Genomic DNA, 21,631 nt, shown 5'->3' on the forward strand with positions numbered 1-21,631 from the left:
CCACTCAATCAGTACCCTTTCCCAGAAATACTCAGCAAACTTATATCTCTGTAATTTGAGCACTCACTTTTATCCTCTTTGCCTTTGTACAATGGGACTATGCACGTATTCCGTCTGTCCTCAGGCACCTTACCATGAGTCATACATACATTAAATAACCTTACCAACCAGTCAATAATACAGTCACCCCATTTTTAAATAAATTCCACTGCAATACCACCTAAACCCACTGTCTTGCCGGCTTTCATCTACCGCAAAGCTTTTACTACCTCTTCTCTGTTTACGAAATCATTTTCCCCAACCCTCTCACTTTGCACACCACCTCGACCAAAACATCCTATATCTGCCATTCTATCATCAAACACATTCAACAGACATTCAAAATACTCACTCCATCTCCTTCTCACATCACCACTACTTGTTATCTCCTCCCCATTAGCCCCCTTCACTGAAATTCCCATTTGTTCCCTTGTCTTACGCACTTTATTTACCTACTTCCAAAACATCTTTTTATTCTTCCTAAGATTAAACTCTCATTTGCCCTCTTTTTAACCTCTTGTACCCTTCTCTTCACCTCCTGCCTCTTTCTTTTATACATCTAGTCATTTGCATTATTTCCCCGCAGAAATCGTCCAAATGCCTCTCTCTTCACTTTCACTAATAATATTACTTTTTCCTCCCCCCACTCACTACCCTTTATAATCTACCCACCTCCCACGCTTCTCATGCCAGAAGCTTCTTTTGCGCAAGCCATCACTGCTTTCCTAAATACATCCCATCTCTCGCCCACTCCCCTTAGGTCCTTTGCTTTCACCTTTTTCTATTCTGTACTCAGTCTCTCCTGGTACTTCTTCACACAAGTCTCTTTCCCAAGCTCACTTACTCTCGGCACTCTCTTCACCCAACATTCTTCTTTTCTGAAAACCTCTTCAAATCTTCACCTTCGCCTACACAGGATAATGACCAGACATTCCTCCATTTGTACCTCTCAGCACATTAACATCCAAAAGTCCCTTTTTCGCGCGCCTATCAATTAACACGTAATCTAATAACGCTTTCTGGCCATCTCTCCTACTTACATACGTATACTTATGTATATATCTCTTTTTAAACCAGGTATTCCCAATCACAAGTTCTTTTAAAGCACATAAATCTACAAGCTCTTCACTATTTACATTTAGAACACTGAACACCCCATGTACACCAATTATTCCCTCAACTGCCAGATTACTCACCTTTGCATTCAAATCACCCATCACTATAACCTAGTCCGGTGCATCAAAACTACTAACACACTCACTCAGCTGCTCCCAAAAACACTTGTCTCATGATCTTTCTTCTCATACCCAGGTGCATATGCACCAATAATCACCCATCTCTCTCCATCAACTTTCACTTTTACCCATATCAATGTAGAGTTTACTTTCATACACACTATCACATACTTCCACCGTTCCTGTTTCATTAGTAGTGCTAGTCCTTCCCTGCTCTTGTCCTCTCACGAACTACTGACTTGACTTCCAAGACATTCCCAAACCACTCTTCCCTTTTACCCTTGAGCTTCGTTTAAACTCACAGCCAAAACATCCAGGTTCCTTTCCTTAAACAACTACCTATCTCTCCTTTTTTCTCATCTTGGTTACATCCACATACATTTAGACACCCCTATCTAAGCCTTCGAGGAGGATGAGCACTAACCGCGTGACTCCTTCTTCTGTTTCCCCTCTAAGAAAGTTAAAATAAAAAGAGGGGAGGGTTTCCAGCAACCACTCCTATCCCCTTTAATCGCCTTGTACGACACGTGAGGAATGCGTGGGAAGTATTCTTTCTCCCCTATCCCCTATCTCGCAAAGCAAAAATGTGTATGTTTCAAGAAATAGTTATTACAACAATGTTGTATGTTTGCGAGGCGTGGGCTACAGATAGAGTAGGGCGGAGGAGGGTGGATGTGCTGGCGATGAGATGTTTGAGGACAATATGTGGTATCAGGTGTTTTGATCGAGTAAGTAATAATAGGGTAAGAGAGATGTGTGGTAGTAAAAATAGTGTGGCTGAGAGAGCAGAAGAGGGTGTTTTGAAATGGTTTGGTTACATGGAGAGAATGAGTGAAGAAAGATTGACCAAGAGGATATATGTGTCAGAGGTGGATGGAACGAGGAGAAGTGGGAGACACAGTACGAACTGGAAAGATGGAGTGAAATATATCTTGAGTGATCGAAGCCTCAACATGCAGGGGGGTGAGAGGCGTGCAAGGGATAGAATGGATCGGAACGATGCGGTATACCAGGTCGACGTGCTGTCAATGGATTTAATCAGGGCATGTGAAGCGTGTCGGATAAACAATGCAAAGTTTTGTGAGGCCTGGATGTGGAAAAGGAGCTGGGGTTTTGGTACATTATTACATGAAAGATGCAGACTGAGTGTGACCGAAAGTGGCCTTTGTTCTCTTTTCCTAGCGCTACCTAGCGCACATACGGGTGGAAGGGGTTATCATTTCATGTGTGACGGGATGGCGGTGGAAATGAATGAAGGCAGACAGTATGAATTATGAACAGGAAGATATATGTATATGACTGTATTTGTTATATACATGTATGTGTTGAGAATGTAAGTATATATCTTTGCGTGTGTGGATATGTATGTCTAAAAATGTGTATGTAGGTGGGTTGGGCCATTGTTTCGTCTATTCCCTTGCGCTACTTTGCTAATACGGGTGATAGCGACAAAATTAAAATACAATAAATAAAACATATATATATATATATATATATATATATATATATATATATATATATATATATATATATACATATATATATATATATATATATATATATATATATAGATAGATATATATAGTGAGTGGTGGGTTGAAGAAGTAAGAGTATTAGTGAAAGAGAAGAGAGAGGCATTTGGACGATTTTTGCAGGGAAAAAATGCAATTGAGTGGGAGACGTATAAAAGAAAGAGACAGGAGGTCAAGAGAAAGGTGCAAGAGGTGAAAAAAAGGGGAAATGAGAGTTGGGGTGAGAGAGTATCATTAAATTTTAGGGAGAATAAAAAGATGTTCTGGAAGGAGGTAAATAAAGTGCGTAAGACAAGGGAGCAAATGGGAACTTCAGTGAAGGGCGCAAATGGGGAGGTGATAACAAGTAGTGGTGATGTGAGAAGGAGATGGAGTGAGTATTTTGAAGGTTTGTTGAATGTGTTTGATGATAGAGTGGCAGATATAGGGTGTTTTGGTCGAGGTGGTGTGCAAAGTGAGAGGGTTAGGGAAAATGATTTGGTAAACAGAGAAGAGGTAGTGAAAGCTTTGCGGAAGATGAAAGCCGGCAAGGCAGCAGGTTTGGATGGTATTGCAGTGGAATTTATTAAAAAAGGGGGTGACTGTATTGTTGACTGGTTGATAAGGTTATTTAATGTATGTATGACTCATGGTGAGGTGCCTGAGGATTGTCGGAATGCGTGCATAGTGCCATTGAACAAAGGCAAAGGGGATAAGAGTGAGTGCTCAAATTACAGAGGTATAAGTTTGTTGAGTATTCCTGGCAAATTATATGGGAGGGTATTGATTGAGAGGGTGAAGGCATGTACAGAGCATCAGACTGGGGAAGAGCAGTGTGGTTTCAGAAGTGGTAGAGGATGTGTGGATCAGGTGTTTGCTTTGAAGATTGTATGTGAGAAATACTTAGAAAAGCAAATGGATTTGTATGTAGCATTTATGGATCTGGAGAAGGCATATGATAGAGTTGATAGAGATGCTCTGTGGAAGGTATTAAGAATATATGGTGTGGGAGGCAAGTTGTTAGAAGCAGTGAAAAGTTTTTATCGAGGATGTAAGGCATGTGTACGTGTAGGAAGAGAGGAAAGTGATTGGTTCTCAGTGAATGTAGGTTTGCGGCAGGGGTGTGTGATGTCTCCATGGTTGTTTAATTTGTTTATGGATGGGGTTGTTAGGAGGTGAATGTAAGAGTTTCAGAAAGAGGGGCAAGTATAAAGTCTGATGGGGATGAGAGAGCTTGGGAAGTGAGTCAGTTGTTGTTCGCTGATGATACAGCGCTGGTGGCTGATTCATGTGAGAAACTGCAGAAGCTGGTGACTGAGTTTGGTAAAGTGTGTGGAAGAAGAAAGTTAAGAGTAAATGTGAATAAGAGAAAGGTACTTAGGTACAGTAGGGTTGAGGGTCAAGTCAATTGGGAGGTGAGTTTGAATGGAGAAAAACTGGAGGAAGTGAAGTGTTTTAGATATCTGGGAGTGGATCTGGCAGCGGATGGAACCATGGAAGCGGAAGTGGATCATAGGGTGGGGGAGGGGGCGAAAATTCTGGGGGCCTTGAAGAATGTGTGGAAGTCGAGAACATTATCTCGGAAAGCAAAAATGGGTATGTTTGAAGGAATAGTGGTTCCAGCAATGTTGTATGGTTGCGAGACGTGGACTATGGATAGAGTTGTGCGCAGGAGGATGGATGTGCTGGAAATGAGATGTTTGAGGACAATGTGTGGTATGAGGTGGTTTGATCGAGTAAGTAACGTAAGGGTAAGAGAGATGTGTGGAAATAAAAAGAGCGTGGTTGAGAGAGCAGAAGAAGGTGTTTTGAAATGGTTTGGGCACATGGAGAGAATGAGTGAGGAAAGATTGACAAAGGGGATATATGTGTCGGAGATGGAGGGAACGAGAAGAGGGAGACCAAATTGGAGGTGGAAAGATGGAGTGAAAAAGATTTTGTGTGATCGGGGCCTGAACATGCAGGAGGGTGAAAGGAGGGCAAGGAATAGATTGAATTGGAGCGATGTGGTATACCGGGGTTGACGTGCTGTCAGTGGATTGAATCAAGGCATGTGAAGCGTCTGGGGTAAACCATGGAAAGCTGTGTAGGTATGTATATTTGCGTGTGTGGACGTATGTATATATATGTGTATGGGGGTGGGTTGGGCCATTTCTTTCGTCTGTTTCCTTGCGCTACCTCGCAAACGTGGGAGAATGCGACAAAGCAAAATCAAAAAAAAAAAAAAAAGAAATATATATATATATATATATATATATATATATATATATATATATATATATATATATATATATATATATATATATATATATATATATATATATATTTATATATTTGTTTTTCTTTTTTTCTTTTCTTTCCCGCGTTTGCGATGTAGCGCAAGGAAACAGACGAAAGAAATGGCCCGACCCACCCCCATACACTTGTATATACATACGTCCACACACACAAATATACATACCTACACAGCTTTCCATTGTTTACCCCAGAAGCTTCCAATGCCCTGATTCAATCCACTGAGAGCACGTCAAAAACGGTATGCCACATCGATCCAATTCACTCTATTCCTTGCACTCCTTTCACCCTCCTGCATCTTCAGGCCCCGATCACACAAAATCTTTTTCACTCCATCTTTCCACCTCCAATTTCGTCTCCCACTTCTCCTCGTTCCCTCCACCTCTGACACATATATCCTCTTGGTCAATCTTTCCTCACTCATTCTCTCCATGTGCCCAAAGCATTTCAAAACACCCTCTTCTGCTCTCTCAACCACGCTCTTTTTATTTCCACACATCTCTCTTACCCTTACGTTACTTACTCGATCACACATCCTCACACCACACATTGTCCTCAAACATCTCATTTCCAGCATATCCATCCTCCTGCCCACAAATCGATCCATAGCCCACGCCTGGCAACCATACAACATTGTTGGAACCACTATTCCTTCAAACATACCTATTTTTGCTTTCCGAGATATTGTTCTCGACTTCCACTCATTCTTCAGGGCTCCCAGGATTTTCGCCCCCTCCCCCACCCTATGATCCACTTCCGCTTCCATGGTTCCATCCGCTGCCAGATGAACTCCCAGACATCTAAAACACTTTACTTCCTCCAGTTTTTCTCCATTCAAACTTACCTCCCAATTGACTTGACCCTCAACCCTACTGTACCTAATAACCTTGCTCTTATTCACATTTACGCTTAACTTTCTTCTTCCACACACTTTTCCAAAGGCAAAGTATAATAAAAAAATAAAAGAAAAAAAAAAAAATATATATATATATATATATATATATATATATATATATATATATATATATATATTTTTTTTTTTTTTTTTTTGGTTTCCTTTGTCGCTGTCTTCCGCGTTTGCGAGATAGCGCAAGGAAACAGACGAAAGAAATGGCGCAACCCACCCCCATACACATGTATATACATACGTCCACACACGCAAATATACATACCTACACAGCTTTACATGGTTTACCCCAGACGCTTCACATGCCCTGATTCAATCCACTGACAGCACGTCAACCCCGGTATACCACATCGATCCAATTCACTCTATTCCTTGCCCTCCTTTCACCCTCCTGCTTGTTGAGGCCCCGATCACACAAAATCTTTTTCACTACATCTTTCCACCTCCAATTTGGTCTCCCTCTTCTCCTTGTTACCTCCACCTCCGACACATATATCCTTTTGGTCAATCTTTCCTCACTCATTTTCTCTATGTGCCCAAACCATTTCAAAACACCCTCTTCTACTCTCTCAACCACGCTCTTTTTCTTTCCACTCATCTCTCTTACCCTTACGTTACTTACTCGATCAAACCACCTCACACCACTAATTGTCCTGAAACATCTCATTTCCAGCACATCCATCCTCCTGTGCACAACTCTATCCATAGCCCACGCCTCGCAACCATACAACATTGTTGGAACCACCATTCCTTCAAACATACCTATTTTTGCTTTCCGAGATAATGTTCTCGACTTCCACACATTCTTCAAGGCTCCCAGGATTTTCGCCTCCTCCCCCACCCTATGATCCACTTCAGCTTCCATGGTTCAATCCGCTGCAGGATCCACTCCCAGATATCTAAAACACTTTACTTCCTTCAGTTTTAGTCCATTCAAACTTACCTCCCAATTGACTTCACCCTCAACCCTACTGTACCTAATAACCTTGCTCTTATTCACATTTACTCTTAACTTTCTTCTTTCACACACTTTACCAAACTCAGTCAACAGCTTCTGCAGTTTTTCACGTGAATCAGCCACCAGCGCTGTATCATCAGCGAACAACAACTGACTCACTTCCCAAGCTCTCTCATCCCCAACAGACTTCATACTTGCCCCTCTTTCCAAAACTCTTGCATTCACCTCCCTAACAACCACATCCATAAACAAATTAAACAACCATGGAGACATCACACACCACTGCCGCAAACCTACATTCACAGAGAACCGATCACTTTCCTCTTCCTACACGTACACATGCCCTACATCCTCGATAAAAACTTTTCACTGCTTCTAACAACTTGCCTCCCACACCATATATTCTTAATACCTTCCACAGAGTATCTCTATCAACTCTATCATATGCTTTCTCCAGATCCATTAATGCTACATACAAATCCATTTGCTTTTCTATGTATTTCTCACGTACATTCTTCAAAGCAAACACCTGATCCACACATCCTCTACTACTTCTGAAACCACACTGCTCCTCCCCAATCTGATGCCCTGTACATGCCTTCAAATTCTCAATCAATACCCTCCCTTATAATTTACCAGGAATACTCAACAAACTTATACCTTTGTAATTTGAGCACTCACTCTTATCACCATTCCCTTTGTACAATGGCACTATGCACCCATTCCGCTAATCCTCAGGCACCTCACCATGATTCATACATATATTAAATACCCTTACCAACCAGTCAATAATACAGTCACCCCCTTTTTTGATTAATTCTACTGCAATACCATCCAAACCTGCTGCCTTGCCGGATTTCATCTTCCGCAAAGGTTTTGCTACCTCTTCTCTGTTTGCCAAAGCATTTTCCCTAACCCTCTCATTTTGCACACCACCGCGACCAAAACACCCTAAATCTGCCACTCTATCATCAAAAACATTCAACAAAACTTCAAAATACTCACTCCATCTCCTTCTCACATCACCACTACTTGTTATCACCTCCCCATTTGCGCCCAACACTGAAGTTCCCATTTCCTCCCTTGTCTTACGCACTTTATTTACCTCCTTCCAGAACATCTTTTTATTCTCCCTAAAATATAATGATACTCTCTAACCTCAACTCTCATTTGCCCTCTTTTTCACCTCTTGCACCTTTCTCTTGACCATCTGTCTCTTTCTTTTATACTTCTCCCACTCAATTGCATTTTTCCCCTGCAAAAATCGTCCAAATGCCTCTCTCTTCTCTTTCACTAATAATCCTACTTCTTCATCCCACCAATCACTACCCTTTCTAATCAACCCACCTCCCACTCTTCTCATGCCACAAGCATCTTTTGCGAAATCCATCACTGATTCCCTAAATACATCCCATTCCTACCCCACTCCCCTTACTTCCATTGTCCTCACCTTTTTCCATTCTCTACTCAGTCTCTCCTGGTACTTACTCACACAAGTCTCCTTCCCAAGCTCACTTACTCGCACCACCCTTTTCACTCTAACATTCACTCTTCTTTTCTGAAAACCCATACAAATCTTCACCTTAGCCTCCACAAGATAATGATCAGACATCCCTCCAGTTGCACCTCTCAGCACATTAACATCTAAACGTCTCTCTTTCGCGCGCTTGTCTAGTAACAAATAATCCAACAACGCTCTCTGGCCATCTCTCCTACTTTCATACTTATACTTATGTATATCTCGCTTTTTAAACCAGGTATTCCCAATCACCAGTCCTTTTTCAGCACATAAATCTACAAGCTCTTCACCATTTCCATTTACAACACTGAACACCCCATGTATACCAATTATTCCCTGAACTGCCACATTACTCACCTTTGCATTCAAATCATCCATCACTATAATCCGGTCTCGTGCATCAAAACCACTAACACACTCATTCAGCTGCTCCCAAAACACTTGCCTCTCATGATCTTTCTTCTCATGCCCAGGTGCATATGCACCAATAATCACTCATCTCTCTCCATCAACTTTCAGTTTTACCCATATCAATCGAGAATTTACTTTCTTACATTCTATCACATACTCCCACAACTCCTGTTTCAGGAGTACTGCTGCTCCTTCCCTTGCTCTTGTCCTCTCACTAACCCCTGACTTTACTCCCAAGAAATTCCCAAACCACTTCCCCTTTACCCTTGAGCTTCGTTTCACTATATATATATATATATATATATATATATATATATATATATATATATATATATATATATATATATATATATATATATATATATATATATATATGTATATGTATATATATATCCTGGGAGCCTTGAAGAATGTGTGGAAGAGACTGAGTGAAGTGTTTTAGATATCTGGGAGTGGATCTGTCAGCGGATGGAACCATGGAAGCGGAAGTGAAGTGTTTTAGATATCTGGGAGTGGATCTGTCAGCGGATGGAACCATGGAAGCGGAAGTGGATCATAGGGTGGGGGAGGGGGCGAAAATTTTGTGAGCCTTGAAAAATGTGTGGAAGTCGAGAACATTATCCCGGAAAGCAAAAATGGGTATGTTTGAGGGAATAGTGGTTCCAACAATGTTGTATGGTTGCGAGGCGTGGGCTATGGATGGAGTTGTGAGCAGGAGGATGGATGTGCTGGAAATGAGATGCTTGAGGACAATATGTGGTGTGAGGTGGTTAGATCGAGTAAGTAACGTAAGGGTAAGAGAGATGTGTGGAAATAAAAAGAGCGTGGTTGAGAGAGCAGAAGAGGGTGTTTTGAAATGGTTTGGGCACATGGAGAGAATGAGTGAGGAAAGATTGACCAAGAGGATATATGTGTCGGAGGTGGAGGGAACGAGGAGAAGAGGGAGACCAAATTGGAGGTGGAAAGATGGAGTGAAAAGGATTTTGTGTGATCGGGGCCTGAACATGCAGGAGGGTGAAAGGAGGGCAAGAAATAGAGCGAATTGGAGTGATGTGGTATACAGGGGTTGACGTGCTGTCAGTGGATTGAACCAAGGCATGTGAAGCGTCCGGGGTAAACCATGGAAAGCTGTGTAGGTATGTATATTTGCGTGTGTGGACGTGTGTATGTACATGTGTATGGGGGGGGGGGGTTGGGCCATTTCTTTCGTCTGTTTCCTTGCGCTACCTCGCAAACGCGGGAGACAGCGACAAAGTATAAAAAAAAAAAAAAAAATATATATATATATATATATATATATATATATATATATATATATATATATATATATATATATATATATATATATATATATATCTGGAGATAGGGGAGAAAGAATTCTTCACACGCATTCCTTGCGTGTCGTAGAAGGCGACTAAAGGGGACGGGAGCTGGGGGCTAGAAAACCTCCCCTCCTTGTATTTTAACTTTCTAAAAGGGGAAACAGATGAAGGAGTCACGCAGGGAGTGCTCATCCTGCTCTTAGGCTCAGATTGGGGTGTCTAAATGTGTGTGGATGTAACCACGATGAGATAAAAGGAGAGATAGGTAGTATGTTTGTGGAAAGGAACCTTGATGTTTTGGCTCTGAGTGAAACGAAGATCAAGGGTAAAGGGGAAGAGTGGTTTGGGAATGTCTTGGGAGTAAAGTCAGGGGTTAGTGAGAGGACAAGATCAAGGGAAGGAGTAGCACTGCTCCAGAAATGGGAGTGGTGGGATTGTGTGATAGAGTGTAAGAAAGTAAACTCTAGATTGATAAAGGTAACATTGAAAGTTGATGGAGAGAGATGGGAGATTACTGGTGCATTTGCACCTGGGCATGAGAAGAAAGATCATGAGAGGCAAGTGTTTTGGTAGCAGCTCAATGAGGGTGTCAGTAGTTTTGATGCACGAGACCGGGTTATAGTTATGAGGGATTTCAATGCAAAGGTGAGTAACGTGGCAGTTGAGGGAATAATTTGTATACATGGGGTGTTCAGTGTTGTAAATGAAAATGGTGAAGAGATTGTAGATTTATGTGCTGAAAAAGGACCGGTGATTGGGAATACCTGGTTTAAAAAGAGAGATATACATAAGTATTCGAATGTAAGTAGGAGAGATGGCCAGAGAGCGATATTAGGCTCCGTATTAATTGACAGGCGCGCGAAAGAGACTTTTTGATGTTTATATGCTGAGATATACAACTGGAGGGATGTTTGATCATTATTTTATGGAGGCGAAGGTGAAGATTTGTAGAGGTTTTCAGAAAAGAAGAGAGAATGTTGGGGTGAAGAGAGTGGTAAGAGTAAGTGAGCTTGGGAAGGAGACTTGTGTGAGGAAGTAAAAGGAGAGAATGGATACAGAATGGAAACAGGTAAAAACAATGGAGGTAAGGGAAGTGGGAAAGGAATGGGATGTATTTAGGGAAGCAGTGATTGCTTGTGCAAAAGATGCTTGTGGCATGAGAAGCGTGGGAGGTGGGAAGATTAGAAAAGGTAGTGAGTGGTGAGATGAAGAAGTATGAATATTAGTGAAAGAGAAGAGAGAGGCATTTGGACGATTTTTTGCCGGGGAATAAGGCAAATGACTGGGAGAAATATAAGAGAAAGAGGCAGTAGGTCAAGAGAAAGGTGCAAGAGGTGAAAAAGCGGGCAAATGACAGTTGGAGTGAGATAGCATTATCAAATTTAAGGGAGAAAAAAAAGATGTTTTGGAAGAACGTAAATAAAGTGCGCAAGACAAGGGAACAAATGGGAACTTCATTGAAGGGGGCTAATGGGGAGGTGATAACAAGTAGCGGTGATGTGAGAAGGATATGGAGTGAGTATTTTGAATGTTTGTTGAATGTGTTTGAAGATAGAGTGGCAGATGTAGGGTGTTTTGGTCGAGGTGGTGCGCAAAGTGAGAGGCTTGGGGAAAATTATTTCGTAAACAGCGAAGAGGTAGTAAAAGCTTTTCGGAAGATGAAAGCCGGCAAGGCAGCGGGTTTGGAGGTTATTGCCGTGGAATTTATCTAAAAAGGGGGTGACTGTATTTTTGACTGGTTGGTAAGGTTATTTAATGTATGTATGATTCATGGTGAGGTTCCTGAGGATTGGCGGAATGCTTGCATAGTGCCATTCTACAAAGGCAAAGGGGATAAGTGTGAGTGCTCAAATTACAGAGGTATAAGTCTGTTGAGTAGTCCTGGAAAATTATATGCGAGGGTATTGATTGAGAGGATGAAGGGATGTACAGAGCATCAGATTGAGGAAAAGCAGTGTGGTTTTAGAAATGGTAGAGGATGTGTGGATCAGGTGTTTGCTTTGAAGAATGTATGTGAGAAATACTTAGAAAAGCAAATGGATTTGTATGTAGCATTTATGGATCTGGAGAAGGCATATAATATAATTGATAGAGATGCTCTGTTGGAGGTATTAAGAATATATGGTGTAGGAGGCAAGTTGTTAGAAGCAGTGAAAAGTTTTTATCGAGCATGCAAGGCATGCATACGTGTAGGAAGATAGGAAAATGATTGGTTCTCAGTGAATGTAGGTTTTCGGCAGGGGTTTCTGATGTCTCAATGGTTGTTTAATTTGTTTATGGATGGGGTTGTTAGGGAGGTGAATGCAAGAGTTTTGGAAAGAGGGGCAAGTATGCGGTCTGTTGTGGATGAGAGAGCTTGGGAAGTGTGTCAATTGTTGTTCGATAATGATAGAGCGCTGGTGGCTGATTCATATGAGAAACTGCAGAGGCTGGTGACTGAGTTTGGTAAAGTGTGTGAACGAAGAAAGTTGAGAGTAAATGTGAATAAGAATAAGGTTATTAGGTACGGTAGGGTTGAGGGTAAAGTAAATTGGTTGGTAAGTTTGAATGGAGAAAAACTGGAAGAAGTGAAGTGTTTTAGATATCTTGGAGTGAATCTGGCAGCGTATGGAACCATGGAAGCGGAAGTGAATCATAGGGTGGGGGAGGGGGCGAAAAACCTGGAAACCCTGAAGAATGTGTGGAAGTCGAGAACATTATCTCTGAAAGTAAAATGGGTATGTTTGAAGGAATTGTTGCTCCAACAATGTTGTATGATTGCGAGGCGTGGGCTATGGATAGAGCTGCGCGCAGGAGGGAGGATGTACTGGAAATGAGATGTTTGAGGACAATATGTGGCGTGAGTTAGTTTGATCGAGTAAGAAATAATAAGTTAACAGAGATGTTTGGTAATCAAAAGAGTGGGGTTGACAGAGCAGAAGAGGGTGTTTTGAAATGGTGTGGTCACATGGAGAGAATGAGTGAGGAAAGATTGACCAAGAGGATGTATATGTCACAGGTGGAGGGAACGAGGAGATGTGGGGGACCAAATTGGAGGTGGAAAGATGGAGTGAAAAAGATTTTGAGTGATCGGGGCCTGAAAATGCAGGAGGGTGAAAGGTGTGCAAGGAATAGAGTTAATTGGAACGATGTGGTATACCGGTGTCGACGTGCTGTTAATGGATTGAACCAGGGCATGTGCAGCGTTTGGGTAAACCATGGAAAGTTCTGTGTGGCCTGGATATAGAGAGGGAGCTGTGGTTTCTGTGCATTATTATATGACAGCTAGAGACTGAGTGTGAACGAATGGGGCCTTTGTTGTCTTTTCCTAGCGCTACCTCGCACACATGAGGGGGGAGTGGGTTGTTATTCCATGTGTGGCGAGGTGGCGATAGGAATGAATAAAGGCAGACTCTATGAATTATGTAAATGTGTATGTATGTATATGTCTGTATGTGTATGTATATGTATACTTTAAGATGTATAGGTATGTATATATGCGTGTGTGGACGTGTATGTATATACATGTGCATGTGGATGTGTTGGGCCATTTTTTCGTCTCTTTCCTTGTGCTACCTCGCTAACGCGGGATGTAGCGACAAAGCAAAACAAATCAATAAAAAATAAGTATATATTTATATATATATATATATATATATATATATATATATATATATATATATATATATATATATATATATATATATATATATATATATATATATATATATATACATATATATATATATATATATATATACATATATATATATATATATATATATATATATATATATATATATATATATATATATATATATATGCGAGGTAGCGCAAGGAAACAGACGAAAGAAATGGCTCAACCCACCCCCATACACATGTATATACACATGTCCACACACGCAAATATACATACCTACACAGCTTTCCATGGTTTACCCCAGACGCTTCACATGCCTTGATTCGATCCACTGACAGCACGTCAACCCCGGTATACCACATCGCTCCAATTCACTTCATTCCTTGCCCTCCTTTCACCCTCCTGCATATTCAGGCCCCGATCACACAAAATCTTTTTCACTCCATCTTTCCACCTCCAATTTGGTCTCCCTCTTCTACTCGTTCCCTCCACCTCCGACACATATATCCTCTTGGTCAATCTTTCCTCACTTATTCTCTCCATGTGCCCGAACCATTTCAAAACACCCTCTTCTGCTCTCTCAACCACGCTCTTTTTATTTCCACACATCTCTCTTACCCTTACGTTACTTACTCGATCAAACCACCTCACACCACATATTGTCCTCAAACATCTCATTTCCAGCACATCCATCCTCCTGCGCACAACTCTATCCATAGCCCACGTCTCGCAACCATACAACATTGTTGGAACCACTATTCCTTCAAACATACCCATCTTTGCTTTCCGAGATAATGTTCTCGACTTCCACACATTCTTCAAGGCTCCCAGAATTTTCGCCCCCTCCCCCACCCTATGATCCACTTCCGCTTCCTTGGTTCCATCCGCTGCCAGATCCACTCCCAGATATCTAAAACACTTCACTTCCTCCAGTTTTTCTCCATTCAAACTCACCTCCCAATTGACTTGACCCTCAACCCTACTGTACCTAATAACCTTGCTCTTATTCACATTTACTATTAACTTTCTTCTTTCACACACTTTACCAAACTCAGTCACCAGCTTCTGCAGTTTCTCACATGAATCAGCCACCAGCGCTGTATCATCAGCGAACAACAACTGACTCACTTCCCAAGCTCTCTCATCCCCAACAGACTTCATACTTGCCCCTCTTTCCAAAACTCTTGCATTCACCTCCCTAAAAACCCCATCCATAAACAAATTAAACAACCATGGAGACATCACACACCCCTGCCGCAAACCTACATTCACTGAGAACCAATCATTTTCCTCTCTTCCTACACGTACACATGCCTTACATTCCCGATAAAAACTTTTCACTGCTTATATATATATATATATATATATATGTATGTTCTATGAAGGTGCGCGTTCATATACACTTTATTCGTATTCATATAACTCCGCGTTGTACAGTCAGGTTCGGTAAAACGCTATCAGCTGGCTATGTGTTCTGTTCGGAAACAACCGAGAGACCCCGTTGCTCACCACTGTGACACGAAGGGTATTCGAGTATTTAGTATTTCGAATAGTTGTTTCCTATTATACAGTCCCTTAGCCTAGCGGTTAGCATGCCTGCCTTTTGCACAAGGGGTCCCAGGTTCGATCCTGGCTGTTGGAGGTATGTATGTTCTATGAAGGTGCGCGTTCATATACACTTTATTCGTTATATATATATATATATATATATATATATATATATATATATATATATATATATATATTTTTTTTTTTTTTTTTTTTTGCTTTGTCGCTGTCTCCCGCGTTTGCGAGGTAGCGCAAGGAAACAGACGAAAGAAATGGCCCAACCCACCCCCATACACATGTATATACATACGTCCACACAAGCAAATATAAATACCTACACAGCTTTCCATGGTTTACCCCAGACGCTTCACATGCCCTGATTCAATCCACTTACAGCACGTCAACACCAGTATACCACATCGCTCCAATTCACTCTATTCCTTGCCCTCCTTTCACCCTCCTGCATGTTCAGGCCCCGATCACACAAAATCTTTTTCACTCCATCTTTCCACCTCCAATTTGGTCTCCCTCTTCTACTCGTTCCCTCCACCTCCGACAAATATATCCTCTTGGTCAATCTTTCCTCACTCATTCTCTCCATGTGCCCAAACCATTTCAAAACACCCTCTTCTGCTCTCTCAACCACGCTCTTTTTATTTCCACACATCTCTCTTACCCTTACGTTACTTACTCGATCAAACCACCTCACACCACACATTGTCCTCAAACATCTCATTTCCAGCACATCCATCCTCCTGCGCACCACTCTATCCGTAGCCCACGCCTCGCAACCATACAACATTGTTGGAACCACTATTCCTTCAAACATACCCATTTTTGCTTTCCGAGATAATGTTCTCGAATTCCACACATTCTTCAAGGCTCCCAGAACTTTCGCCCCCCTCCCCCATCCTAGGATCCACTTCCGCTTCCATGGTTCCATCCGCTGCCAGATCCACTCCCAGATATCTAAAACACTTTACTTCCTCCAGTTTTTCTCCATTCAAACTCACCTCCCAGTTGACTTGACCCTCAAACCTACTGTACCTAATAACCTTACTCTTATTCACATTTACTCTTAACTTTCTTCTTTCACACACTTTACCAAACTTAGTCACCAGCATCTGCAGTTTCTCACATGAATCAGCCACCAGCGCTGTATCATTAGCGAACAACAACTGACTCACGTCCCAAGCTCTCTCATCCCCAACAGACTTCATACTTGCCCCTCTTTCCAAAACTCTTGCATTCACCTCCCTAACAACCACATCCATAAAGAAATTAAACATATATGTATATATATATATATATATATATATATATATATATATATATATATATATATATATATATATATATATATATATATATATATATATATATATATATATATATATACATATATATATATATATATATATATTTTTTTTTTTTTATACTTTGTCGCTGTCTCCCGCGTTTGCGAGGTAGCGCAAGGAAACAGACGAAAGAAATGGCCCAACCCCCCCCCCCCCCCATACACATGTACATACGTCCACACACGCAAATATACATACCTACACAGCTTTCCATGGTTTACCCCAGACGCTTCACATGCCTTGATTCAATCCACTGACAGCACGTCAACCCCTGTATACCACATCGCTCCAATTCACTCTATTCCTTGCCCTCCTTTCACCCTCCTGCATGGAATAGAGTGAATTGGAGCGATGTGGTATACAGGGGTTGACCTGCTGTCAGTGGATTGAATCAAGGCATGTGAAGCGTCTGGGGTAAACCATGGAAAGCTGTGTAGGTATGTATATTTGCGTGTGTGGACGTATGTACATGTGTATGGGGGGGGGGGGTTGGGCCATTCACATATATATATATATATATATATATATATATATATATATATATATATATATATATATATATATATATATATATATTTTTTTTTTTTTTTTTTTTTTTTGCTTTGTCGCTGTCTCCCGCGTTTGCGAGGTAGCGCAAGGAAACAGACGAAAGAAATGGCCCAACCCACCCCCATACACATGTATATACATACGTCCAAACACGCAAAATATACATACCTACACAGCTTTCTATGGTTTACCCCAGACACTTCACATGCCCCGATTCAATCCACTGACAGCACGTCAACCCCGGTATAGCACATCCCTCCAATTCACTCTATTCCTTGCCCTCCTTTCACCCTTTGGCATGTTCAGGCCCCGATCACACAAAATCTTTTTCATTCCATCTTTCCACCTCCAATTTGGTCTCCCTCTTCTCCTCGTTCCCTCCACCTCCGACACATATATCCTCTTGGTCAATCTTTCCTCACTCATTCTCTCCATGTGCCCAAACCATTTCAAAACACCCTCTTCTGCTCTCTCAACCACGCTCTTTTTATTTCCACACATCTCTCTTACCCTTACGTTACTTACTCGATCAAACCACCATCCGATCAAACCACCTCACACCACATATTGTCCTCAAACATCTCATTTCCAGCACATCCATCCTCCTGCGCACAACTCTATCCATAGCCCACGTCTCGCAACCATACAACATTGTTGGAACCACTATTCCTTCAAACATACCCATCTTTGCTTTCCGAGATAATGTTCTCGACTTCCACACATTCTTCAAGGCTCCCAGAATTTTCGCCCCCTCCCCCACCCTATGATCCACTTCCGCTTCCTTGGTTCCATCCGCTGCCAGATCCACTCCCAGATATCTAAAACACTTCACTTCCTCCAGTTTTTCTCCATTCAAACTCACCTCCCAGTTGAATTGACTCTCAACCCTACTGTACCTAATAACCTTGCTCTTATTCACATTTACTCTTAACTTTCTTCTTTCACACACTTTACCAAACTCAGTCACCAGCTTCTGCAGTTTCTCACATGAATCAGCCACCAGCGCTGTATCATCAGCGAACAACAACTGACTCCCTTCCCAAGCTCTCTCATCCCCAACAGGCTTCATACTTGCCCCTCTTTCCAAAACTCTTGCATTCACCTCCCTAACAACCCCATCCATAAACAAATTAAACAACCATGGAGACATCACACACCCCTGCCGAAAACCTACATTCACTGAGAACCAATCACTTTCCTCTCTTCCTACACGTACACATGCCTTACATCCTTACACTGCTCTTCCCCAATCTGATGCTCTGTACATGCTTTCACCCTCTCAATCAATACCCTCCCATATAATTTACCAGGAATACTCAGCAGACTTATACCTCTGTAATTTGAGCACTCACTCTTATCCCCTTTGCCTTTGTACAATGGCATTATGCACGCATTCCCCCAATCCTCAGGCACCTCACCGTGAGTCATACATACATTAAATAACCTTACCAATAAGTCAACAATACAGTCACCCCCTTTTTTAATAAATTCCCCTGCAATACCATCCAAACCTGCTGCCTTGCCGGCTTTCATCTTTCGCAAAGCTTTTACTACCTGTTCTCTGTTTACCAAATCACCCTATATCTGTCACTCTATCATCAAACACATTTAAGAAACCTTCAAAATATTCAATTCATTTCCTTTCCAAATCACCATTACTTGTTATCACCTCCCCATTAACCCCCTTCACTGACATTCCCATTTGTTCCCTTCTCTTACGCACTTTATTTACCTCCTTTAAAACATGTTTTTATTCTCCTTAGAATTTAATGATTATCTGATCCAAATCCTCATTTGCCCATTTTTTCACTTTTCGTACCCTTCTCTTGACCTTCTGTCTCTTTCTTTTATATATCTCCCATTCATTTGCATTATTTCAATGCAAAAAAATCGTCCAAACGCCTCTCCCTTCTCTTTCACTAATAATTTTATCTTTTCATACCGACCCTCACAAAACTTTGTAATTTGCCCATCTCCCACGCTTCTCATGACACAAGCATCTTTTGCGCAAGCCATCACTGCTTCCCTGAATACATTCTATTCCTCTCCTACTCTCATTATATCATTTGCTCTCACCTTCTTCCATTCTGTACTCACTCTCTCCTAGTACTTCCTCACACAATTCTCCTTCCCAAGCTCATTTACTCTCACCACTCTCTTCACTCCAACATTCTCTATTCTTTTCTAAAAACCTCTGCCAATCTTCACATTCGTCTCCACAAGATAATTATCAGATATCCCTGCAGTTGCACCTCTCAGCACGTTAATATCCAAAAGTCTCTCTTTTGCGCGCTTATCAATTAACACGTACTCCAATAACGCTCTCTGGCCATCTCTACTGCTTACATAAGTTTACTTATGTATATATCCCTTTTTGAACCAGGTATCCCCAATCACCAGTCGATTTTCAGCACATGAATCTACAACCTCTTCACCATTTCCATTAACAACAATAAACATCCAAAGTACACCAATTATTCCTTCCCTTGCCACATTTCTCACGTTTGCATTCAAATCACCGAACACTATAATTCGTGCATCAAGACTACTAACATACTCACTCAGCTGTCCCCAAAACACACGCCTATCATTATCTTTCTTCTCATGCCCAGGTGCATATGCACCAATAATCACCCACCTCTCTCCATCCGCTTTCAGTCCTTCCCATATCAATCTAGAGTTTACTTTCTTACACTCTATCACATACTCCCACCACTTCTGTTTCAGGAGTACTGCTACTCCTTCCCTTGCTCTTGTCCTCTCACTAACCCTTGACTTTACCCCCAAGACATTCCCAAACCACTCTTCCCATTTACCCTTGAGCTTCGTTTCACTTAGAGCCAAAACATCCAAGTTCCTTTCCTCAAACATACTACCTATCTCTCCTTTTTTCTCATCTTCGTTGCATCCACACACATTTAGACACCCGAATCTGAGCCTTCGAGGAGCATGAGCACTCCCCGCGTGACTCCTTCTCCTGTTTCCACTTTTAGGAAATCAAAATAGAAGGAGGGGAGGGTTTCTAGCGTGGGGAGTATTGTTTCTCCACTATTCCAAGGGATATATATATATATATATATATATATATATATATATATATATATATATATATATATATATATATATATATATATATATATGTGATGTGAGAAGGAGATGGAGTGAGTATTTTGAAGGTTTGTTGAATGCGTTTGATGATAGAGTGGCAGATATAGGGTGTTTTGGTCGAGGTGGTGTGCAAAGTGAGAGGGTTAGGGAGAATGATTTGGTAAACAGAGAAGAGGTAGTAAAAGCTTTGCAGAAGATGAAAGCCGGCAAGGCAGCGGGTTTGGATGGTATTGCAATGGAATTTTTTAAAAAAAGGGGGTGACTGTATTGTTGACTGGTTGGTAAGGTTATTTAATGTATGTATGACTCATGGTGCTGTGCCTGAGGATTGGCGGAATGCTTTCATAGTTCGATTGTACAAAGGCAAAGGGGATAAAAGGGAGTGCTCAAATGACAGATGTATAAGTTTGCTGAGTATTCCTGGGAAATTATATGGGAGGGTATTGATTGAGAGGGTGAAGGCATGTACAGATCATCAGATTGGGGAAGAACAGTGTGGTTTCAGAAGTGGTAGAGGATGTGAGGATCAGATGTTTGCTTTGAAGAATGTGTGTGGGAAATACTTGGAAGAGAAATACTGTTTTGTATGAAGCATTTGTGGATCTCGAGAAGGCTCTGTTGAAGGTAGTAAGAATATATGGTTTGGGAGACAAGTTAGTAGAAGCAGTGAAAAGTTTTTATCGAGGATATAAAGCATGTTTACGTTTAGGAGAAGAGGAAATTGATTGGTTCTTAATGAATGATGATACGCGGCAAGGGTGTGTGATGTGTCCATGGTCGTTTAATTTGTATATGGATGGGGTTGTTAGCGAGTTGAAGGCAAGGGTTTTCGAAAGAGGGGCAAGTATGCAGTCTGTTGTCGATGTTAGAGCTTGGGAAGTGAGTCAGTTGTTGTTGGCTGATGATACAACGTTGGTGGCTGATTCCGGTGAGAAATTGTAGAGGCTAGTGACTGATTTTGGTACGGTGAGTGAAAGAAGAAAGCTTAGAGTAAATGTGAATAAGAGCAAGGTTATTAAGTACAGTAGGTTTGAGGGATAAGTCAATTGGGAAGTGAGTTTAAGGGAGAAAAACTGGAGGATGTGAAGCGTTTTAGATATCTGGGAGTGGATCTGGCAGCGGATGGAACCATGGAAGCGGAAGTGAATCATAGGGTGGGGGATAGGGCGAGAGTTCTGGGAGCGTTCAAAAATGTATGGAATTCGAGATCGTTGTCTTGAAAAGCAAAAATGGGTATGTTTGAAGGAATAAT

This window comes from Panulirus ornatus, chromosome 2 (assembly GCF_036320965.1).
Source record: "Panulirus ornatus isolate Po-2019 chromosome 2, ASM3632096v1, whole genome shotgun sequence".
NCBI classification, from domain to species: domain Eukaryota; kingdom Metazoa; phylum Arthropoda; class Malacostraca; order Decapoda; family Palinuridae; genus Panulirus; species Panulirus ornatus.